We start from the raw sequence: 13,583 nt of genomic DNA, 5'->3' as shown, positions 1-13,583 counted from the left end.
GTTGAAATGACATTTTTAGTTAGCTATCTTTGCACTAGATTGTAAGCTTCCTGGAGGGGGACCGTGCACTCCTCACCACTGAGCAGAAGTCTAGTAAATAGCTAGTAAATACTTGAAGGTGAGAATAAAACATTCCACTAAAGCTGTAGTAAACACACATTCCTTAAATTTTATGAGACTAGTGACATGTTAGTATAGTTCAAGAATGATATTAAAATATTTATTGCTACTGCACTATATCATCAGTTGAAATAGACCCTGGCCCAGTGATGCTAGGTTGTGGAGCTAGAGTCCTCTGCTGTGCCGGATTTTAACTCTTCAGTTGCTGGATCCTGGGGTGGAAGGCCTCTGAGGCCTGGTGCAGGGATGGGGTATGTTAGAAATATAGCTATTTACCAGTTGACGCTGAGGATTTCAAAATTTTAACAAATACCATGGTTATCAGGTTTATTTGGGACAAATTTCAGCCTTGGTAAGTTTCATTTTCTAATTCAAATGGACACCATAGAGTGCAGCAGGAAGAGAAAGATTGCATTTTAAATAGTCTCAGTTTCCTAGGTGGGATGGTCTATGTAGTCTTATCAAATGTGTTTATGCACGGGGAAGACTCTTCATGCAGGTTTTGTAGCAGAGCAGAGAAGCATTGATTTTTATCTAGAACTCTCTCCACTGAATGCCTGGCAGAAGGATTCATCAGAGCTCACACTGGACTGCTGTCCCTTCTGTGGCATTTCATAAACCCTCTTGCTTTGAAGGAAGGCAGGATGCATGGAGAAGCTGTGGTGGGAGACGGTGACAGTGACTGGGTGGGACTTTCCAGATGATGTTGATCCTTTATCAGAGAATTTTGAAACAAGCACTCTCAAACTGATTTTTTTCAGAGTCTGAAAATGCCAAAATGTGAAATCATTAAGAAATGAAAACACATGGATATGTTTGACACCTCCTTGAGATTCCAGAGACTTTAAAATTGGTTTCATTTAATTTAGCCATAGGGAGATGGCTGGTACAGATTAGTGGGCTTATTCTGTTTGGAGCAGTGAATATAGAAAGGTGTTTAACTACATCTAGGATGCTAATGAGTGGAAATTTCAGCAACTCTGCCACATTCCCCAGTGAAACTCTGATCTAAAAGAATTATATAAAGCCATACTTTTGCTCTAAGCATAAGGGATTTCCCATGGAAAAAAAGTTCACAAAGTACAGGTTTATGTTACAAAGTCTGTTTTCTGCCTATTTTAATATATGCTTTGAAAACACAGGAGTATTAGAAGAAGAGGAGAATAAAAAAAGCCAGGTTACGTACTCAAAGATCCTGGGGAATGGCCATGAAGCCTAGTGGGATTTAAGATGCTAAGAGAGTGCATTGCCTCTCCAATGAGAGCACTGTCCTGATTAGGAGCTCAGACCTAACGGCCAGGACACCTGACATGGCTGAATGGAATTGGAATCCTCAGAAGAATCTTTGAAAACAAAATAGGACAGATGCCTAGAGGCAGAGCCAGAAACCGTTGAAGGCATCGAGTAAAGAAAGGTCACAAAGAATGAAAGAACCCGCAATGGCCAACAGTAGGGGTAGAAAGGCAAAGCTCATTGAAACCTGGTGTGAAAAACTGTGGTGTCGCTGCTTGTAACAATAAACATACTTATCTAGAGGGAATCATTTTCTGGGCAGGCTAAGATTTATGCTCAGAAATGTTCATCACCATGTTACCTATAAAAAGTCAAAAATAGAAGTAATCTTAAACGTCAGTAATAGGAGAGTGACTAAACACAGTGCAGGAAGCTATTATGTCTATATATAATAGATATATCGTGTAGCCATAATAGCGATGCTCTTCAGTTTTTACTGAAGAGAGAAAATATTTGTGACATGTATACAACTTGTTTCATTCCTGCAAACAAAGAACCTTTTGCTGCACTTTAATTCGCTGAACTAGTAATAACATTTTTCTCCCTATAATTTTTCCTTCTCTCCATTTTAAATAAGAAGGAAGGCTTTGTAATTCTTGGCTTTGGAGATTGGAGCAGCAAGCAGAAGTGGAATGAAGTCAGTTACCTATCAAAATACTACTTTTGTAATCAGAAAATGACATGAATGTTATTTTTAAAATATGATTAGATTTCTCACTTTAAGCATCACAGGAAATAATTATACAATGCCATTTGGCAATGTGGTTCTGTGTGCTCCTCAGCGCAGCAGCCTATGCTGTTGCCTCTGGTTGCATGGGTCAGGAAGGCAGAGCAAGATGTCTGAATACCCTGGAGCACTAGGAGTTGTCCAGCTCCTTTCAGATCTGTCTTTAAGCAGCACCTCCACTTCTTCTTAGAGCAACTTAGAAGTTCTATTTTGTGTACATACAATTTATTGGAACAGCCAAGAATGGTAAATGCTGTTATCATCTTTCTATGGTCATCTTTTATTAACCACTACTTCATGGTAAGACCTTGTGGTACCTTCAGAGTCATCCATGTTGGCTTAGTACAGGTTTAGGATTAATATACTTTGTATTATTTGAACATTGGCAATTTATGTAGGCTCTGAATTGTAGCTCATTAACTAAAACAGTGGTTTTCAAACTTTTGTATTTGAACAGAGGAACAGTCCATTCTTCAAACTGAAGCTTATGTAAAGTTTAAGAGGTCAGGAAATCAAAGTTGAGTGGTTGTGGAAAAGGAGTGACCAGGAGCCCTCAGCATTTCCAGCATTGCCTTGTTCCCTCCCTCTAAGTACCTCCCCTTACTCAGGATGCCCTAGGAAACCCCAGGGCTCTGTGAGCACAATCAGGAAACCACAGAACTTAAACATTTTCAAGAGAGTGAGTTCTGTTCTATCCAAACACAGAAGACAGAGATTCCACAGCTTATAGGTGGTCTAAGTTTATTACACATTACATATTGCTGTGGCTTGTGGGATGGGAGGGAAGGAGGAAAGAAAAGGGAGGGAGATCTCACTTACTTGGAAAAGATTTGGAAGTCCCCAGTTTCCTTCCTCCCCGAAACCTCACCATTTATATTTTTCTTTAGACTATGAAATCTGAGAATGAGATAACTGCTTTATGGAATGAACTGTAAAATTAAATTAAACTTCAAATTTTAATGCATTCCAGGGTCAACCATACATTTGACATATGGGAAAGAAAATCATGCTGCTTCTGAAGGTTTTTGAGTTTTAAGATGCATTTTGGCATGATGAATTGAGAACTTCGTCACTTCTCTCTTTTCCCCTATTAAAGTCGGATTTATCAGTGTTCTTCCAAGTTCATTTACCAATCACCTGACTTCAGTGTCCCTGTCAGACAGAGTCACTTCTACCCCTATCATTCAGTTTCTGTGTGTTGGGCAGTGAGGTGCCTAAGTTTGAGGCACTTCAGTTTCTTTCTGCCAAAGGAGTTAGTAAAGGCACTTATATCAGAGGGTAGATGTGAGGAATAAGTGAGTTGATGCATTTAAGTACCTAACATAATGTCTGGTGCACTATAACTGTTCAATAAATATTTATTATTATTGTGATTTTAGATTTGTGAGCTTCTAAACAGTGGCATAAAAAGAATCATGGCTGCAAGTTAAAGTCACCAGAAGTGTTTGTAAAACTATGAATTATTGATTGCCCAGATCAACTGAATTAAAGCTTTTGGGCTAGGGTTCAAGCATTGGCAATTAAAAAATGACTTTACTAATTCTAATATACAGTTTGAGTTGATAGCCACTGGACTTAAATACGTTACTGTGAGTGAGCAGGTGTGATGATGGAAGACAGTGGAGGAGGGGGGTAGACGTATTCCTTTGGGAGATACAGGGATGCTCTGTTTCCTATGACTGGTAACTGAAGGAACAGAGGCTCATAGTCAGAGAAACTGATTTCAGAGAGATATATGGAGATGAAGGAATTAATAATTAGATGTTCGATATTCATGTTTTTTTAATAATCATTTTCAAAGTGTTTTCCCATAATTAGTTCACCCAGTCCATTCAATAACCCTGCAAAGTACACGAGGCACATGGCATACCTAATGAAAGAAAGGGAACTGAGTCTCAAAGAAACCTGGTTATTTTCCTAGAGTCAAATAGTACCTGGTAGACAGAGTCACAATGAAACGCACATCTCCTGGTTCCAGGTGTTATTCCAGGATGCAGCTCTATCTCTAACTTAACTCCTCAACCTGATAGTGGTTCCTTACTGGCTTCTTAACTAGTAAGGGTCAGTTCTAGGGAACCTCCTGGCTCAGAATTCAAGAACTTGGGAGTGTCTTATTGCCTCTATTACAAATGACATGAACAGAATAGGAGAGGGCAGGGGAGCATAAAAGTGCTGATGTCCTCTCTATATTGCATTAGCCAGGCTTGTTCTTGGAGCTTTGAGGTGCAACAAAGCTGACAAAGTCAGGAGGAATTTAGTTTTGAAGTTTGTATCAACAAAAACCTTAGTGCTGCATAGGTCGCCGGGCTCCTGGAAGTTAAATAAAGCTTGTGAATGGGGGACAAATGGATTACTTGATGGATCTCAAGTGACTTGTTTTGTATTCCAGGAAAAGCTGACCTGAGAATACATGATGTTCTCAGTGTCCCATGAAACTTCTTGGAAGAACCTGTTCCAAAATAAACTGTGGTCTGGATAACAACAAAACAACACACACACACACACACACACACACACACACACACATACACACGCACACATATGCAGCCACCCCACTCTCTCTAGAACAATAACTCCAAATTGGATCCAGCTCTTTACTGGTCCATGGTTTCTTTGACATTCTAGCACTGTTCAGTTAGTCCAGCATAAACTGTGGAGTTTCTCCATCCTTTGGGATCTGTTGCAACCCATGTTGTAAGCAGATGAAGGGTTTATAAGAATTGCCTAACCAGGCTTTGCATCTTGATTTGTGGTCTCAGAATTGGTTATGGATATGATCTGGATTCAGAAAACAAGCGCGGCTCATTCAGATGCAGCCTTCTGGGAAGGAGCTTGTTTTGTACCATGAAAGAGATCATCAAGGTGTTTTTCTTCATCTGATTATGTATTTATTTTTTAAATGAGGCTTGGTTTAGTAATTTATTCTGAGATTTCAAACTATATGCAAAGTTCCCTAGGACCTGAAGGAGTGAAGGGCAAATTATTTTAAATTATGTTTCAGTTGTAGCTACTGAGAGAGATGGTGTCCAGGAAATCTCTGTGGGATTTATCCAGGAGGATCTCAGAAACATAGTGTCATGGCATGCTCTCTGATTCTGATCAAGGTGACTATCATCACAGTTTTGATGAGCTTTCATGAAAAAAATTGGCACAGCAAACTAAGTCAAGAAGGGAGACCATGGATGATCACTTACCTTGCTTCTGTTCCTCAGATGTGCTATCCTCTTTCCTGCCACAGGGTTTTTGGTGGGTCCTTCCTTCTGCCCCACCTGAATCCTCCTGGTTATCTGTGATGGGTTGCATTGAGTCCCCTAAAAAGATATGCTGAAGTCCCAACCCCTAGGAATTCAGAATGTGATCTTATTTGGAAATAGGGTCATTAAAGATGTAGTTACTTGAGATGAGATCATCTTGGAATATGGTAGGTTCTTAATCCAAAATAACTGGTGTCCCAACAGAAAGGTCATGAAAGTCACAGGGTGAACAACATGTGATATCCAAGGCAGAGCCTGGAGTGATGCAGCTGCAAGCCAAATGATGTTTAGGATTGAAAACCATCACCAGGAGCTAAGAAGAGGCCAGAAGGGAGCATAGCCCTGCTGATACTTTAATTTTGGACTTCTAACTTCCATAACTGTGAGAGACTACATTTCTGTTATTTTCAGACACCCAGTTTGTACTGTTTTGTTATGACAGCCTTGGAAACTAATATACCATCCTTGTGATCTGAGTTCAAGTGTCACCTTTTGGAGAAGACTTCCAGATCCTTTCATATGTTCTCTTATTTTTATGATCTTCTACCACCTTCACTTGCTTCTGCTGACATTTAGTGCTTACTGTTGAGTTTGTCTTCCAATTAGACAATAAACTAAAGGCAAAAGGTTGTTTTTAAGACTTGTCATTGCATTCCCAGCAACCAGGGTTGTACTCGTCATCAACATCCACTCTTTATAAATGTTTGTTGAGTCAATGGATAATGATTAAATTATATTTAAAAATTATTTCCAGCTTTTCAAAATTATCTGGAGGCTTACGCTTTATGAACAGGAGTTTTCTCGTTAAAACTCTTTTTATTTGAAGGAAGGAATAGCTTTCTTGGAAGTTTGAAATCCAGCCTTTTCATACTTAGTCATAATATTTATCTTCAAAGTACTAAAAAAATATTTAGGCTTCCTTTTATATAAATAGTTCTCAAGTTGGAAACTGTTGGCTTAAAAAAAATCTTTGCTTAAATTGTTTTGAAGTCTACTACTCCTCCCTCTTCCATAAAATGCAATTTCAGATATTATTTTGAGTATTATTTTCTTGATGGATTCACCACTTAAGGGAGAAACAGGACCTCTCATTGACTATGAAATGAAGAAAGTTGTTGAAAGTATTTTTCTTGCCTTTTGCTCCGAGCCTTCCACCTTTCTTCTAGGCTGTTGGTATAGATTGTAAAGTATCTTTTTAATTTTCATATTTCCTTTTGGTCAGGCATCATAGCTAGAGGGAAAATGATGAAACTTTGCCTATGATGGGCCACGTGAAGGACTGGGAAGAGCTCAGTCATGTCAGGTGTAGTGAGAAGGGACTGGTGTGCACGTGGGGTTAGCAAGGGTGCATTTGAGCCTCCACTGGGGAGGTGGTACTAGTCCTTAATTTACCAGAGTTTCAGTTTGTTTGCTCATAAAATTAAAATATCATTTCATAGTATTGCTAAGAAGATGACTTTTGACAATGTGTAAAAATGCTTGACCACACAATTACTATGTGACTATGAATCAAATCTGAGGTTAATTAGATATAATTATATTGCACATTTTCAAAACACATTACTGTTTACCAAATACATTGTATGCATTCAATTATTTGAAATGTAAAATAAAGAAGTAAGCAACTGGGCTAGGCACTAAAATTCACAGATGAACAACATCAAGACATTTACAGCTTCATATCAGAGACAGGTAGATGAATTAACAGATAATTTCCATGACAAGTGCCATAGAATAAAGGCCTGGATGAAAAATTATTATAGCAGTCAGAGATTTAGTGAGTGTTTACTATGTGTCATATGCTCTGTATTGTGCTCTATATTGCTGTCCTATTAATTCCTTATAACAACCCATGAGGCAGTAGTAATTATCCAGGGGCATGTGCCTGCAGTCACACAGCTGGTGAAGGCTGAAACTGAGGCTGAAATCTAAGCCTATCTCCAGCATCTGAAGCTTGATTGCGGGCAGTCACTTCAAGGGTGTTCAGTTTTTAAGACTGTATAACCAACCACATCAAACTCAGTGACATAAAACAAACATTATTTTATTAGACTCACAGATTTTAGTGGGCCTGAATCCACCATGACACTAAGGACAATAGCTTACTTCTGAGCCATGATACCTGTTCTCAGCAACGTAGACTGAAGGATTGGGTGATTCAACAACTGAGGGCAGAGGGCTGACTTACTCCATGTCGGGTGGTGATGACAGCTGTCATCTGGGACCTCAGCTGGGGCCATTAGCCAAAACATCCATGTGTTGCCTCTGCATGTGGCCGATCGAATTTCCCCTGGCATGGTTCCTGGATTCCAAGAACCAGAGTCTCAAAGAGAACCAGGCAGAAGTTCATAGGCTTTTATAACCTAGTTGTACAGTTTGGAAGTCACATATTTCTGCCAGTTTTAAGTCCCAACCCAGATTCAAGGGAGATGGGATATAAACTCCATTTCTCAATGGGTGGAGTATCAAATTTTAAGAATATGTGGGGTTGGAAAATATAGTCTCATATAGTCCACGCTTTGACCATAATACTCATATTCTGACAACATGCAAAATACACTCATTCCTCTCTTCTCCAAGATCCCCAAATCTCATCCCAATAAGATATCAACTATAGAAGGTCAGGATTTCATATGTAGAGCAGGTCCAGTGTGGATGAAGCTCTTTTCACGCAGGTGCTCAGGTGCTATTCCTTTGAAGGGCAGTGAAGCAAAGAGACAAGTTACCTACCTCTCTCATTCCCTATCCAGTACACAACTGCAGGACAGACACTTGGGAAGGAGAAATGTACTCTTTCTTAAAATGAATTAAAAACAGGAAGCAACAGTTACTGGACCATAGCAGTTTTGAAATTAAGCTGAATATTGGTCATCAATTCTTTGATTAGCTCAGTCTTACTGCCTGGGAATTTTCTGTTGGCTGTTGGTTCTACCTTCTGAGTTAATTCTCTCTCTTCTACAAGAAGCTGCTAAAGTTTGCCACTGCATGTTTTTTTTAGCCAGTCTCCTGCCCATAGCATTTCAAAGGTTAAATAACTCCTGTCTGTGCCTTTTTAAGTTAAAGCTGATACAATTAAAAAACTTGGCAAGTTTCCTATTTATTTATAAACTCAAGTCATTAGGAAAAAAACACATGCCCACAAAACTCTTGGCAATAAACCCTTTCTACCTTGGGATCCCTGTGAGACAACTGTGGGGCATTATCTTTAAAGCTTCGACAAACCATGTTTAATGGAGAGCATCTGTGATGTGTGCCCTGAGGGGCTTTAGAGGGCCTCTTATCTGAAAGATTCCACAAGGTTTAAAAACTTTTTATTAGTGTATATGAGTTGTACATGTGTATAGATATACATATCTACAAGGTTTTAGCAAAGGATCTTAGTGTCCAAGCTAGGATTCAAAACTGTTGGCCTGAGTTCCTTTCTTTAAGAGTTACTGCCGAAGAGGTTAAGAATGAGAAACAATTTTCGTTTTGAACCCAGTAAGTTCTGGCTTCTTTATGTTTAACATTCCATTCTTTACCTTATTTGTTCCTTCATGATTTATCAAAGGAGGCAAGAAGAAACCAGTTCTCGTTTTCAAAATTCTGACTAGAAACCTCATAACCTGGATCATTGACTTTATTAGATACACAGTTCTTATTATGTTATATTACTGCAAGAGACAGTGTTGCTAAATGTTCTGCTTCTATAGAACAAGGCCTCCTTTTGTCCAGTTTTCAATAAGATTTTGTAAGTGTTCTTTTAGCAACTCACCAACAGGCTTCTCAGAGCCTTATACATTTCTACCAACCAACCAGTTTAAGTCAATGTTACATGAATTAGGTTTTATTATGACAGCACCCCACTTCTATTTCAGATCCTATCGCTACACTACAAACCACCCTAGACTTGATTGCATAAAGGAGCAAACATTTTATTACATTTGTGAATTCTGGGGGTCAAGAAACAGGCATAGTAGAAATGACTGATTTTGGTTCTGGGGCCTTGGTTTGGAAGACTTTAAAACTGAGGGTGAATTGATGCCTCAGGGTTAGATTTATCTGAAGGCTTGTTTGCTCATAGGTCTGGTAGTTGATGCTGGGACCTTAGCTGGGAATTTCAGCCTGATCACCTGTACATGGCCACTTCCTATGGTGTTTTGGGCTTCTTAGCTAGGTTTGAAGAGAGCACTACAAAGAAAATCCAGAAGAAATCTTAACTACTTTTTTTTTTGGTGGTACTGGGTATTGGACTCAGGGCCTTGCCATTACAAGGCAGGTAGGCTACTGCTTGAGCCATGCCTCCAGTCCTCGTAACTCCTCTTAAGACCTAGCTCTGAAAGTCACCTTGTGTCTCTTCTGCTGTATCATAAGGCTTCCTACCTTAAGGAAAGGGAATATAAGTCTATTCTTGATGGAAGAAGTGTTAAGAACAGCATGTGTAAGGGAGATGCCATTGCAACCATCTTAGAAAATTTAATCCGTTATAATCAGAAACTATGGGATTATAAAGAATAAACACCTTAAGATTCCAGGAAAGAGATGATTCCTGATCTGAGTCTTAAAGGATAAACTTGGCAAGAGTAAGAACCATCATGCTTTAACTTGATGGCAAAAGAAACAGAGTTATGAAAATGATCTCATAAATTGTTATGAGTATCACATCTTGCAGTGACTACTTTGAAATGAAAAACTCCTTTATATATACAAGTTATGTTGTGTTAAAAAGTTCACTTACTTTATAGTTAAACCTCAAACTAAATAAATATATATATTTTTTTCCTTTTTCTTTTATTATTCATATGTGCATACAAGGCTTGGTTCATTTCTCCTCCCTGCCCCACCTCCTCCCTTACCACCCACTCTGCTTCCTCCCTCTCCCCCCCTACCCCCTCAATACCCGGCAGAAACTATTTTGCCCTTATTTCTAATTTTGTTGTAGAGAGAGTATAAGCAATAACAGGAAGGGACAAGGGTTTTTGCTGGTTGAGATAAGGATAGCTATACGGGGAGTTGACTCACACTGATTTCCTGTGCATGGGTGTTACCTTCTAGGTTAATTCTTTTTGATCTAACCTTTTCTCTAGTACCTGGTCCCCTTTTCCTATTGGCCTCAGTTGCTTTTAAGGTATCTGCTTTAGTTTCTCTGCGTTAAGGGCAACAAATGCTAGCTAGTTTTTTAGGTGTCTTACCTATCCTCATCCCTTCCTTGTGTGCTCTCGCTTTTATCATGTGCTCATAGTCTAATCCCATTGTTGTGTTTGCCCTTGATCTAATGTCCACATATGAGGGAGAACATACGATTTTTGGTCTTTTGGGCCAGGCTAACCTCACTCAGAATGATGTTCTCCAATTCCATCCATTTACCAGCGAATGATAACATTTCGTTCTTCTTCATGGCTGCATAAAATTCCATTGTGTATAGATACCACATTTTCTTGATCCATTCGTCGGTGGTGGGGCATCTTGGCTGTTTCCATAACTTGGCTATTGTGAATAGTGCTGCAATAAACATGGGTGTGCAGGTGCCTCTGGAGTAACCTGTGTCACAGTCTTTTGGGTATATCCCCAAGAGTGGTATTGCTGGATCAAATGGTAGATCGATGTCTAGCTTTTTAAGTAGCCTCCAAATTTTTTTCCAGAGTGGTTGTACTAGTCTACATTCCCACCAACAGTGTAAGAGGGTTCCTTTTTCCCCGCATCCTCACCAACACCTGTTGTTGGTGGTGTTGCTGATGATGGCTATTCTAACAGGGGTGAGGTGGAATCTTAGTGTGGTTTTAATTTGCATTTCCTTTATTGCTAGAGATGGTGAGCATTTTTTCATGTGTTTTTTGGCCATTTGAATTTCTTCTTTTGAGAAAGTTCTGTTTATCAAACTAAATAAATATTTTACGATAATCTGAAAATGGTAAAAAACAGTCACTGATTCAAGAGCTACAGTTGAAATGAATTGGTAACAAGAAACATAAATAGGAGGAACTGAAAAACAATAATAAAGATTACAGCAGTTACATCCAGTAAAAAAAATTCTATGGAAGGGAGAAAGAAATCTTAGGATCTGCCACTGTGAGATGCAAAGGGATCCCAAACAGTAAATCGAATGGCAGTACCATTTGGGGCTAAGTACAGTCAGGGTTGGTCAACATTGCTAGTATAGAGGGATGACGTTGGTTTGTCCATTAATATCTTAGGTCACTGTCCTTGTAGCCCTGTTCTAGATTAGGATGTCTATATAATATTTTTCCTGTTCAAATAATAGTCCCACAGTGAATGGATGGGCCATTTAGAAACCCAAATGGCCCCTCCAAATTACTGTCTTGGAATGGAGTTTTGTAGCTGGTTACAATAAACTCCTCAAAGCCTTGACTCATCTTTCTGTTCCATCCCCTACCCTAGCCTTGCCACATATTCATTTGCTTATCTTTAAATTTAGTTTTATGGCTAACTCTAGCATTCACATTGTTTGAAAAAGCAGGAAGCATCAGTAGCACTGCCATGGAATTCTCCCTTTCATCCTTCATAGGTCCTTAGTTTCTTGTGTCTTGTTCCAGAGTTTTCTCATGCATAGGTAAGCACATATGAACACCAATTTAATTTTTCTTCCGACTGCTTGCCTCTGCCTTCTTTAAACTTCAAAGGTAATATACTACACGCAGTGTTTTACATCTTGCTTTTTTCCATTTAACTGCATATCTTGTACATGTTTCCCCATATGTTAACATAGAGAATGTTTGTGTATGTATGTTTGCATTATAGGCATAAGGAGATTTCTCAAATGTCATCTCATGGCAGGTATTAAATAGGCTATAGATAATGGATTGGGACCAACATGAGTTTGAAACTCAGTTAAAAATTTCTTGATCATTTAGAATCAATTTCCTCCTTTAAAAACAGGAATAATGGTCAGGTGCATGGTAATGCATACCTGTAATCCCAGTACTCAGGAGGCAGGAGGATCATGAGTTCAAGGGTGCCCTGGGTTATATAGCAAGGCTGTTTAACAAAACAATCAAAATACAAAAACCAAAACAGCAACAAACAAACAAAAAAGAAAGAATAGTAATATCTTGCAGGTTTGTGGTGAGGGCATCAATAAAAGAGTACATTTAAATGGCTGAGAACATAGAAGATACTCAATAAAAACTGCCTGCTCTGGTTTGGAAATGATTTGCGTTTATTCCTCTAAGATTCATGTGTTGGAAGCTTGGTCCCCACAGTGGTGATATGAGAGGTGGTGGAACCTCTAAGAGGCCTAGTGGAAGGTAATTAGGTCATTGGGGGCACTGCCTGAGAAAGAGATTAATGGTGACCTTGTACAGTGAGTTAGTTCATGTGTGAGAGAGAGTTGTTAGAGTTAGCCTGGCTCCTGAATCTCTCTGGCTTCCTCTCTCACATGTGACTGTTCTCTCTTCTACACATGCTTCCGCCATTGTGCTGCTGCTTCCATGGGCCTGTCACTAGAGGCTAAATGGATGGGGATGTTCACTCTTGGACCTTCAATCTCCAAAACCATGAGCTAAATAAACCTCTTTTCTGTATAAGGAGCTCAGCCTTGGGTATTTTTTTTTTACAGCAATAGAAAACCGATTAATATACTGCTTGTCATTTTTATTTCATCGTTTTAGTTTAGAATGACAGTGTTGCTTTTCAGCACTCCTAAAATCCTTCTCCTCTGGTTCTGGAGGGGATTAGACTTCCCTCCTAAGCAGGCTCCTTCTCCATTCTCTTAGGCGATTTGTGTGCTGTTTGGTGGTACTTAGAGCACTCAGGTGCTTTGGTCTCTGTGGTAGGTTGCATTTTAACCCCAGCTCTTTAGCCTCTCCTGTATTTGTGCCATTTCCCATGTGACTTGATAGTTCTCCCTACAAAGGGAAAGGAAGCATCATTCCCTGTTCTTTGACTTTGGATTGGGGCATATGATTTGCTCTAGTCAATAGAAAAAGGTGGGACCATTCCAAGATGGCGGCTAGAGGTAGGAAGCAGAAAGCGAGCCTCCTATAGTGAAATCTTGGAGAGACGCTGGAGACACTTTGCAGGCATAATCACTGAGAAGAGGCATAACTTTGACCTCTCCACATCTCCAGGCGGCACAGAGAATCTCCACTTCACGTTAAACGGAGAACCGAGGAGGCCTCCGGGCCGCCAGTGGCTGGCGCCCATACGGCTTGGGAAGACGCGGACCAGGTGAGCTTCACAGTACCGCAGTA

At 39.6% G+C, this 13,583-nt stretch overlaps 1 long non-coding RNA gene across 1 annotated transcript in view; it reads right to left on the bottom strand.

Annotated features, from left to right (window-relative positions):
* The window catches only part of LOC109678765 (uncharacterized), a 30,238-nt gene extending 24,770 nt beyond the window's left edge, over positions 1–5,468 (bottom strand). The window contains exon 1 of the long non-coding RNA XR_002211711.2: positions 5,335–5,468. This is a non-coding gene — a long non-coding RNA (uncharacterized lncRNA). The remainder of the gene's footprint in view (positions 1–5,334) is intronic.
* Positions 5,469–13,583: the final 8,115 nt, after the last annotated feature.

This window comes from Castor canadensis, chromosome 3 (genome assembly GCF_047511655.1).
Source record: "Castor canadensis chromosome 3, mCasCan1.hap1v2, whole genome shotgun sequence".
NCBI classification, from domain to species: domain Eukaryota; kingdom Metazoa; phylum Chordata; class Mammalia; order Rodentia; family Castoridae; genus Castor; species Castor canadensis.
Note: the sequence above shows the minus strand (reverse complement) of the source record. Positions and strands in the feature narration are given on the sequence as shown.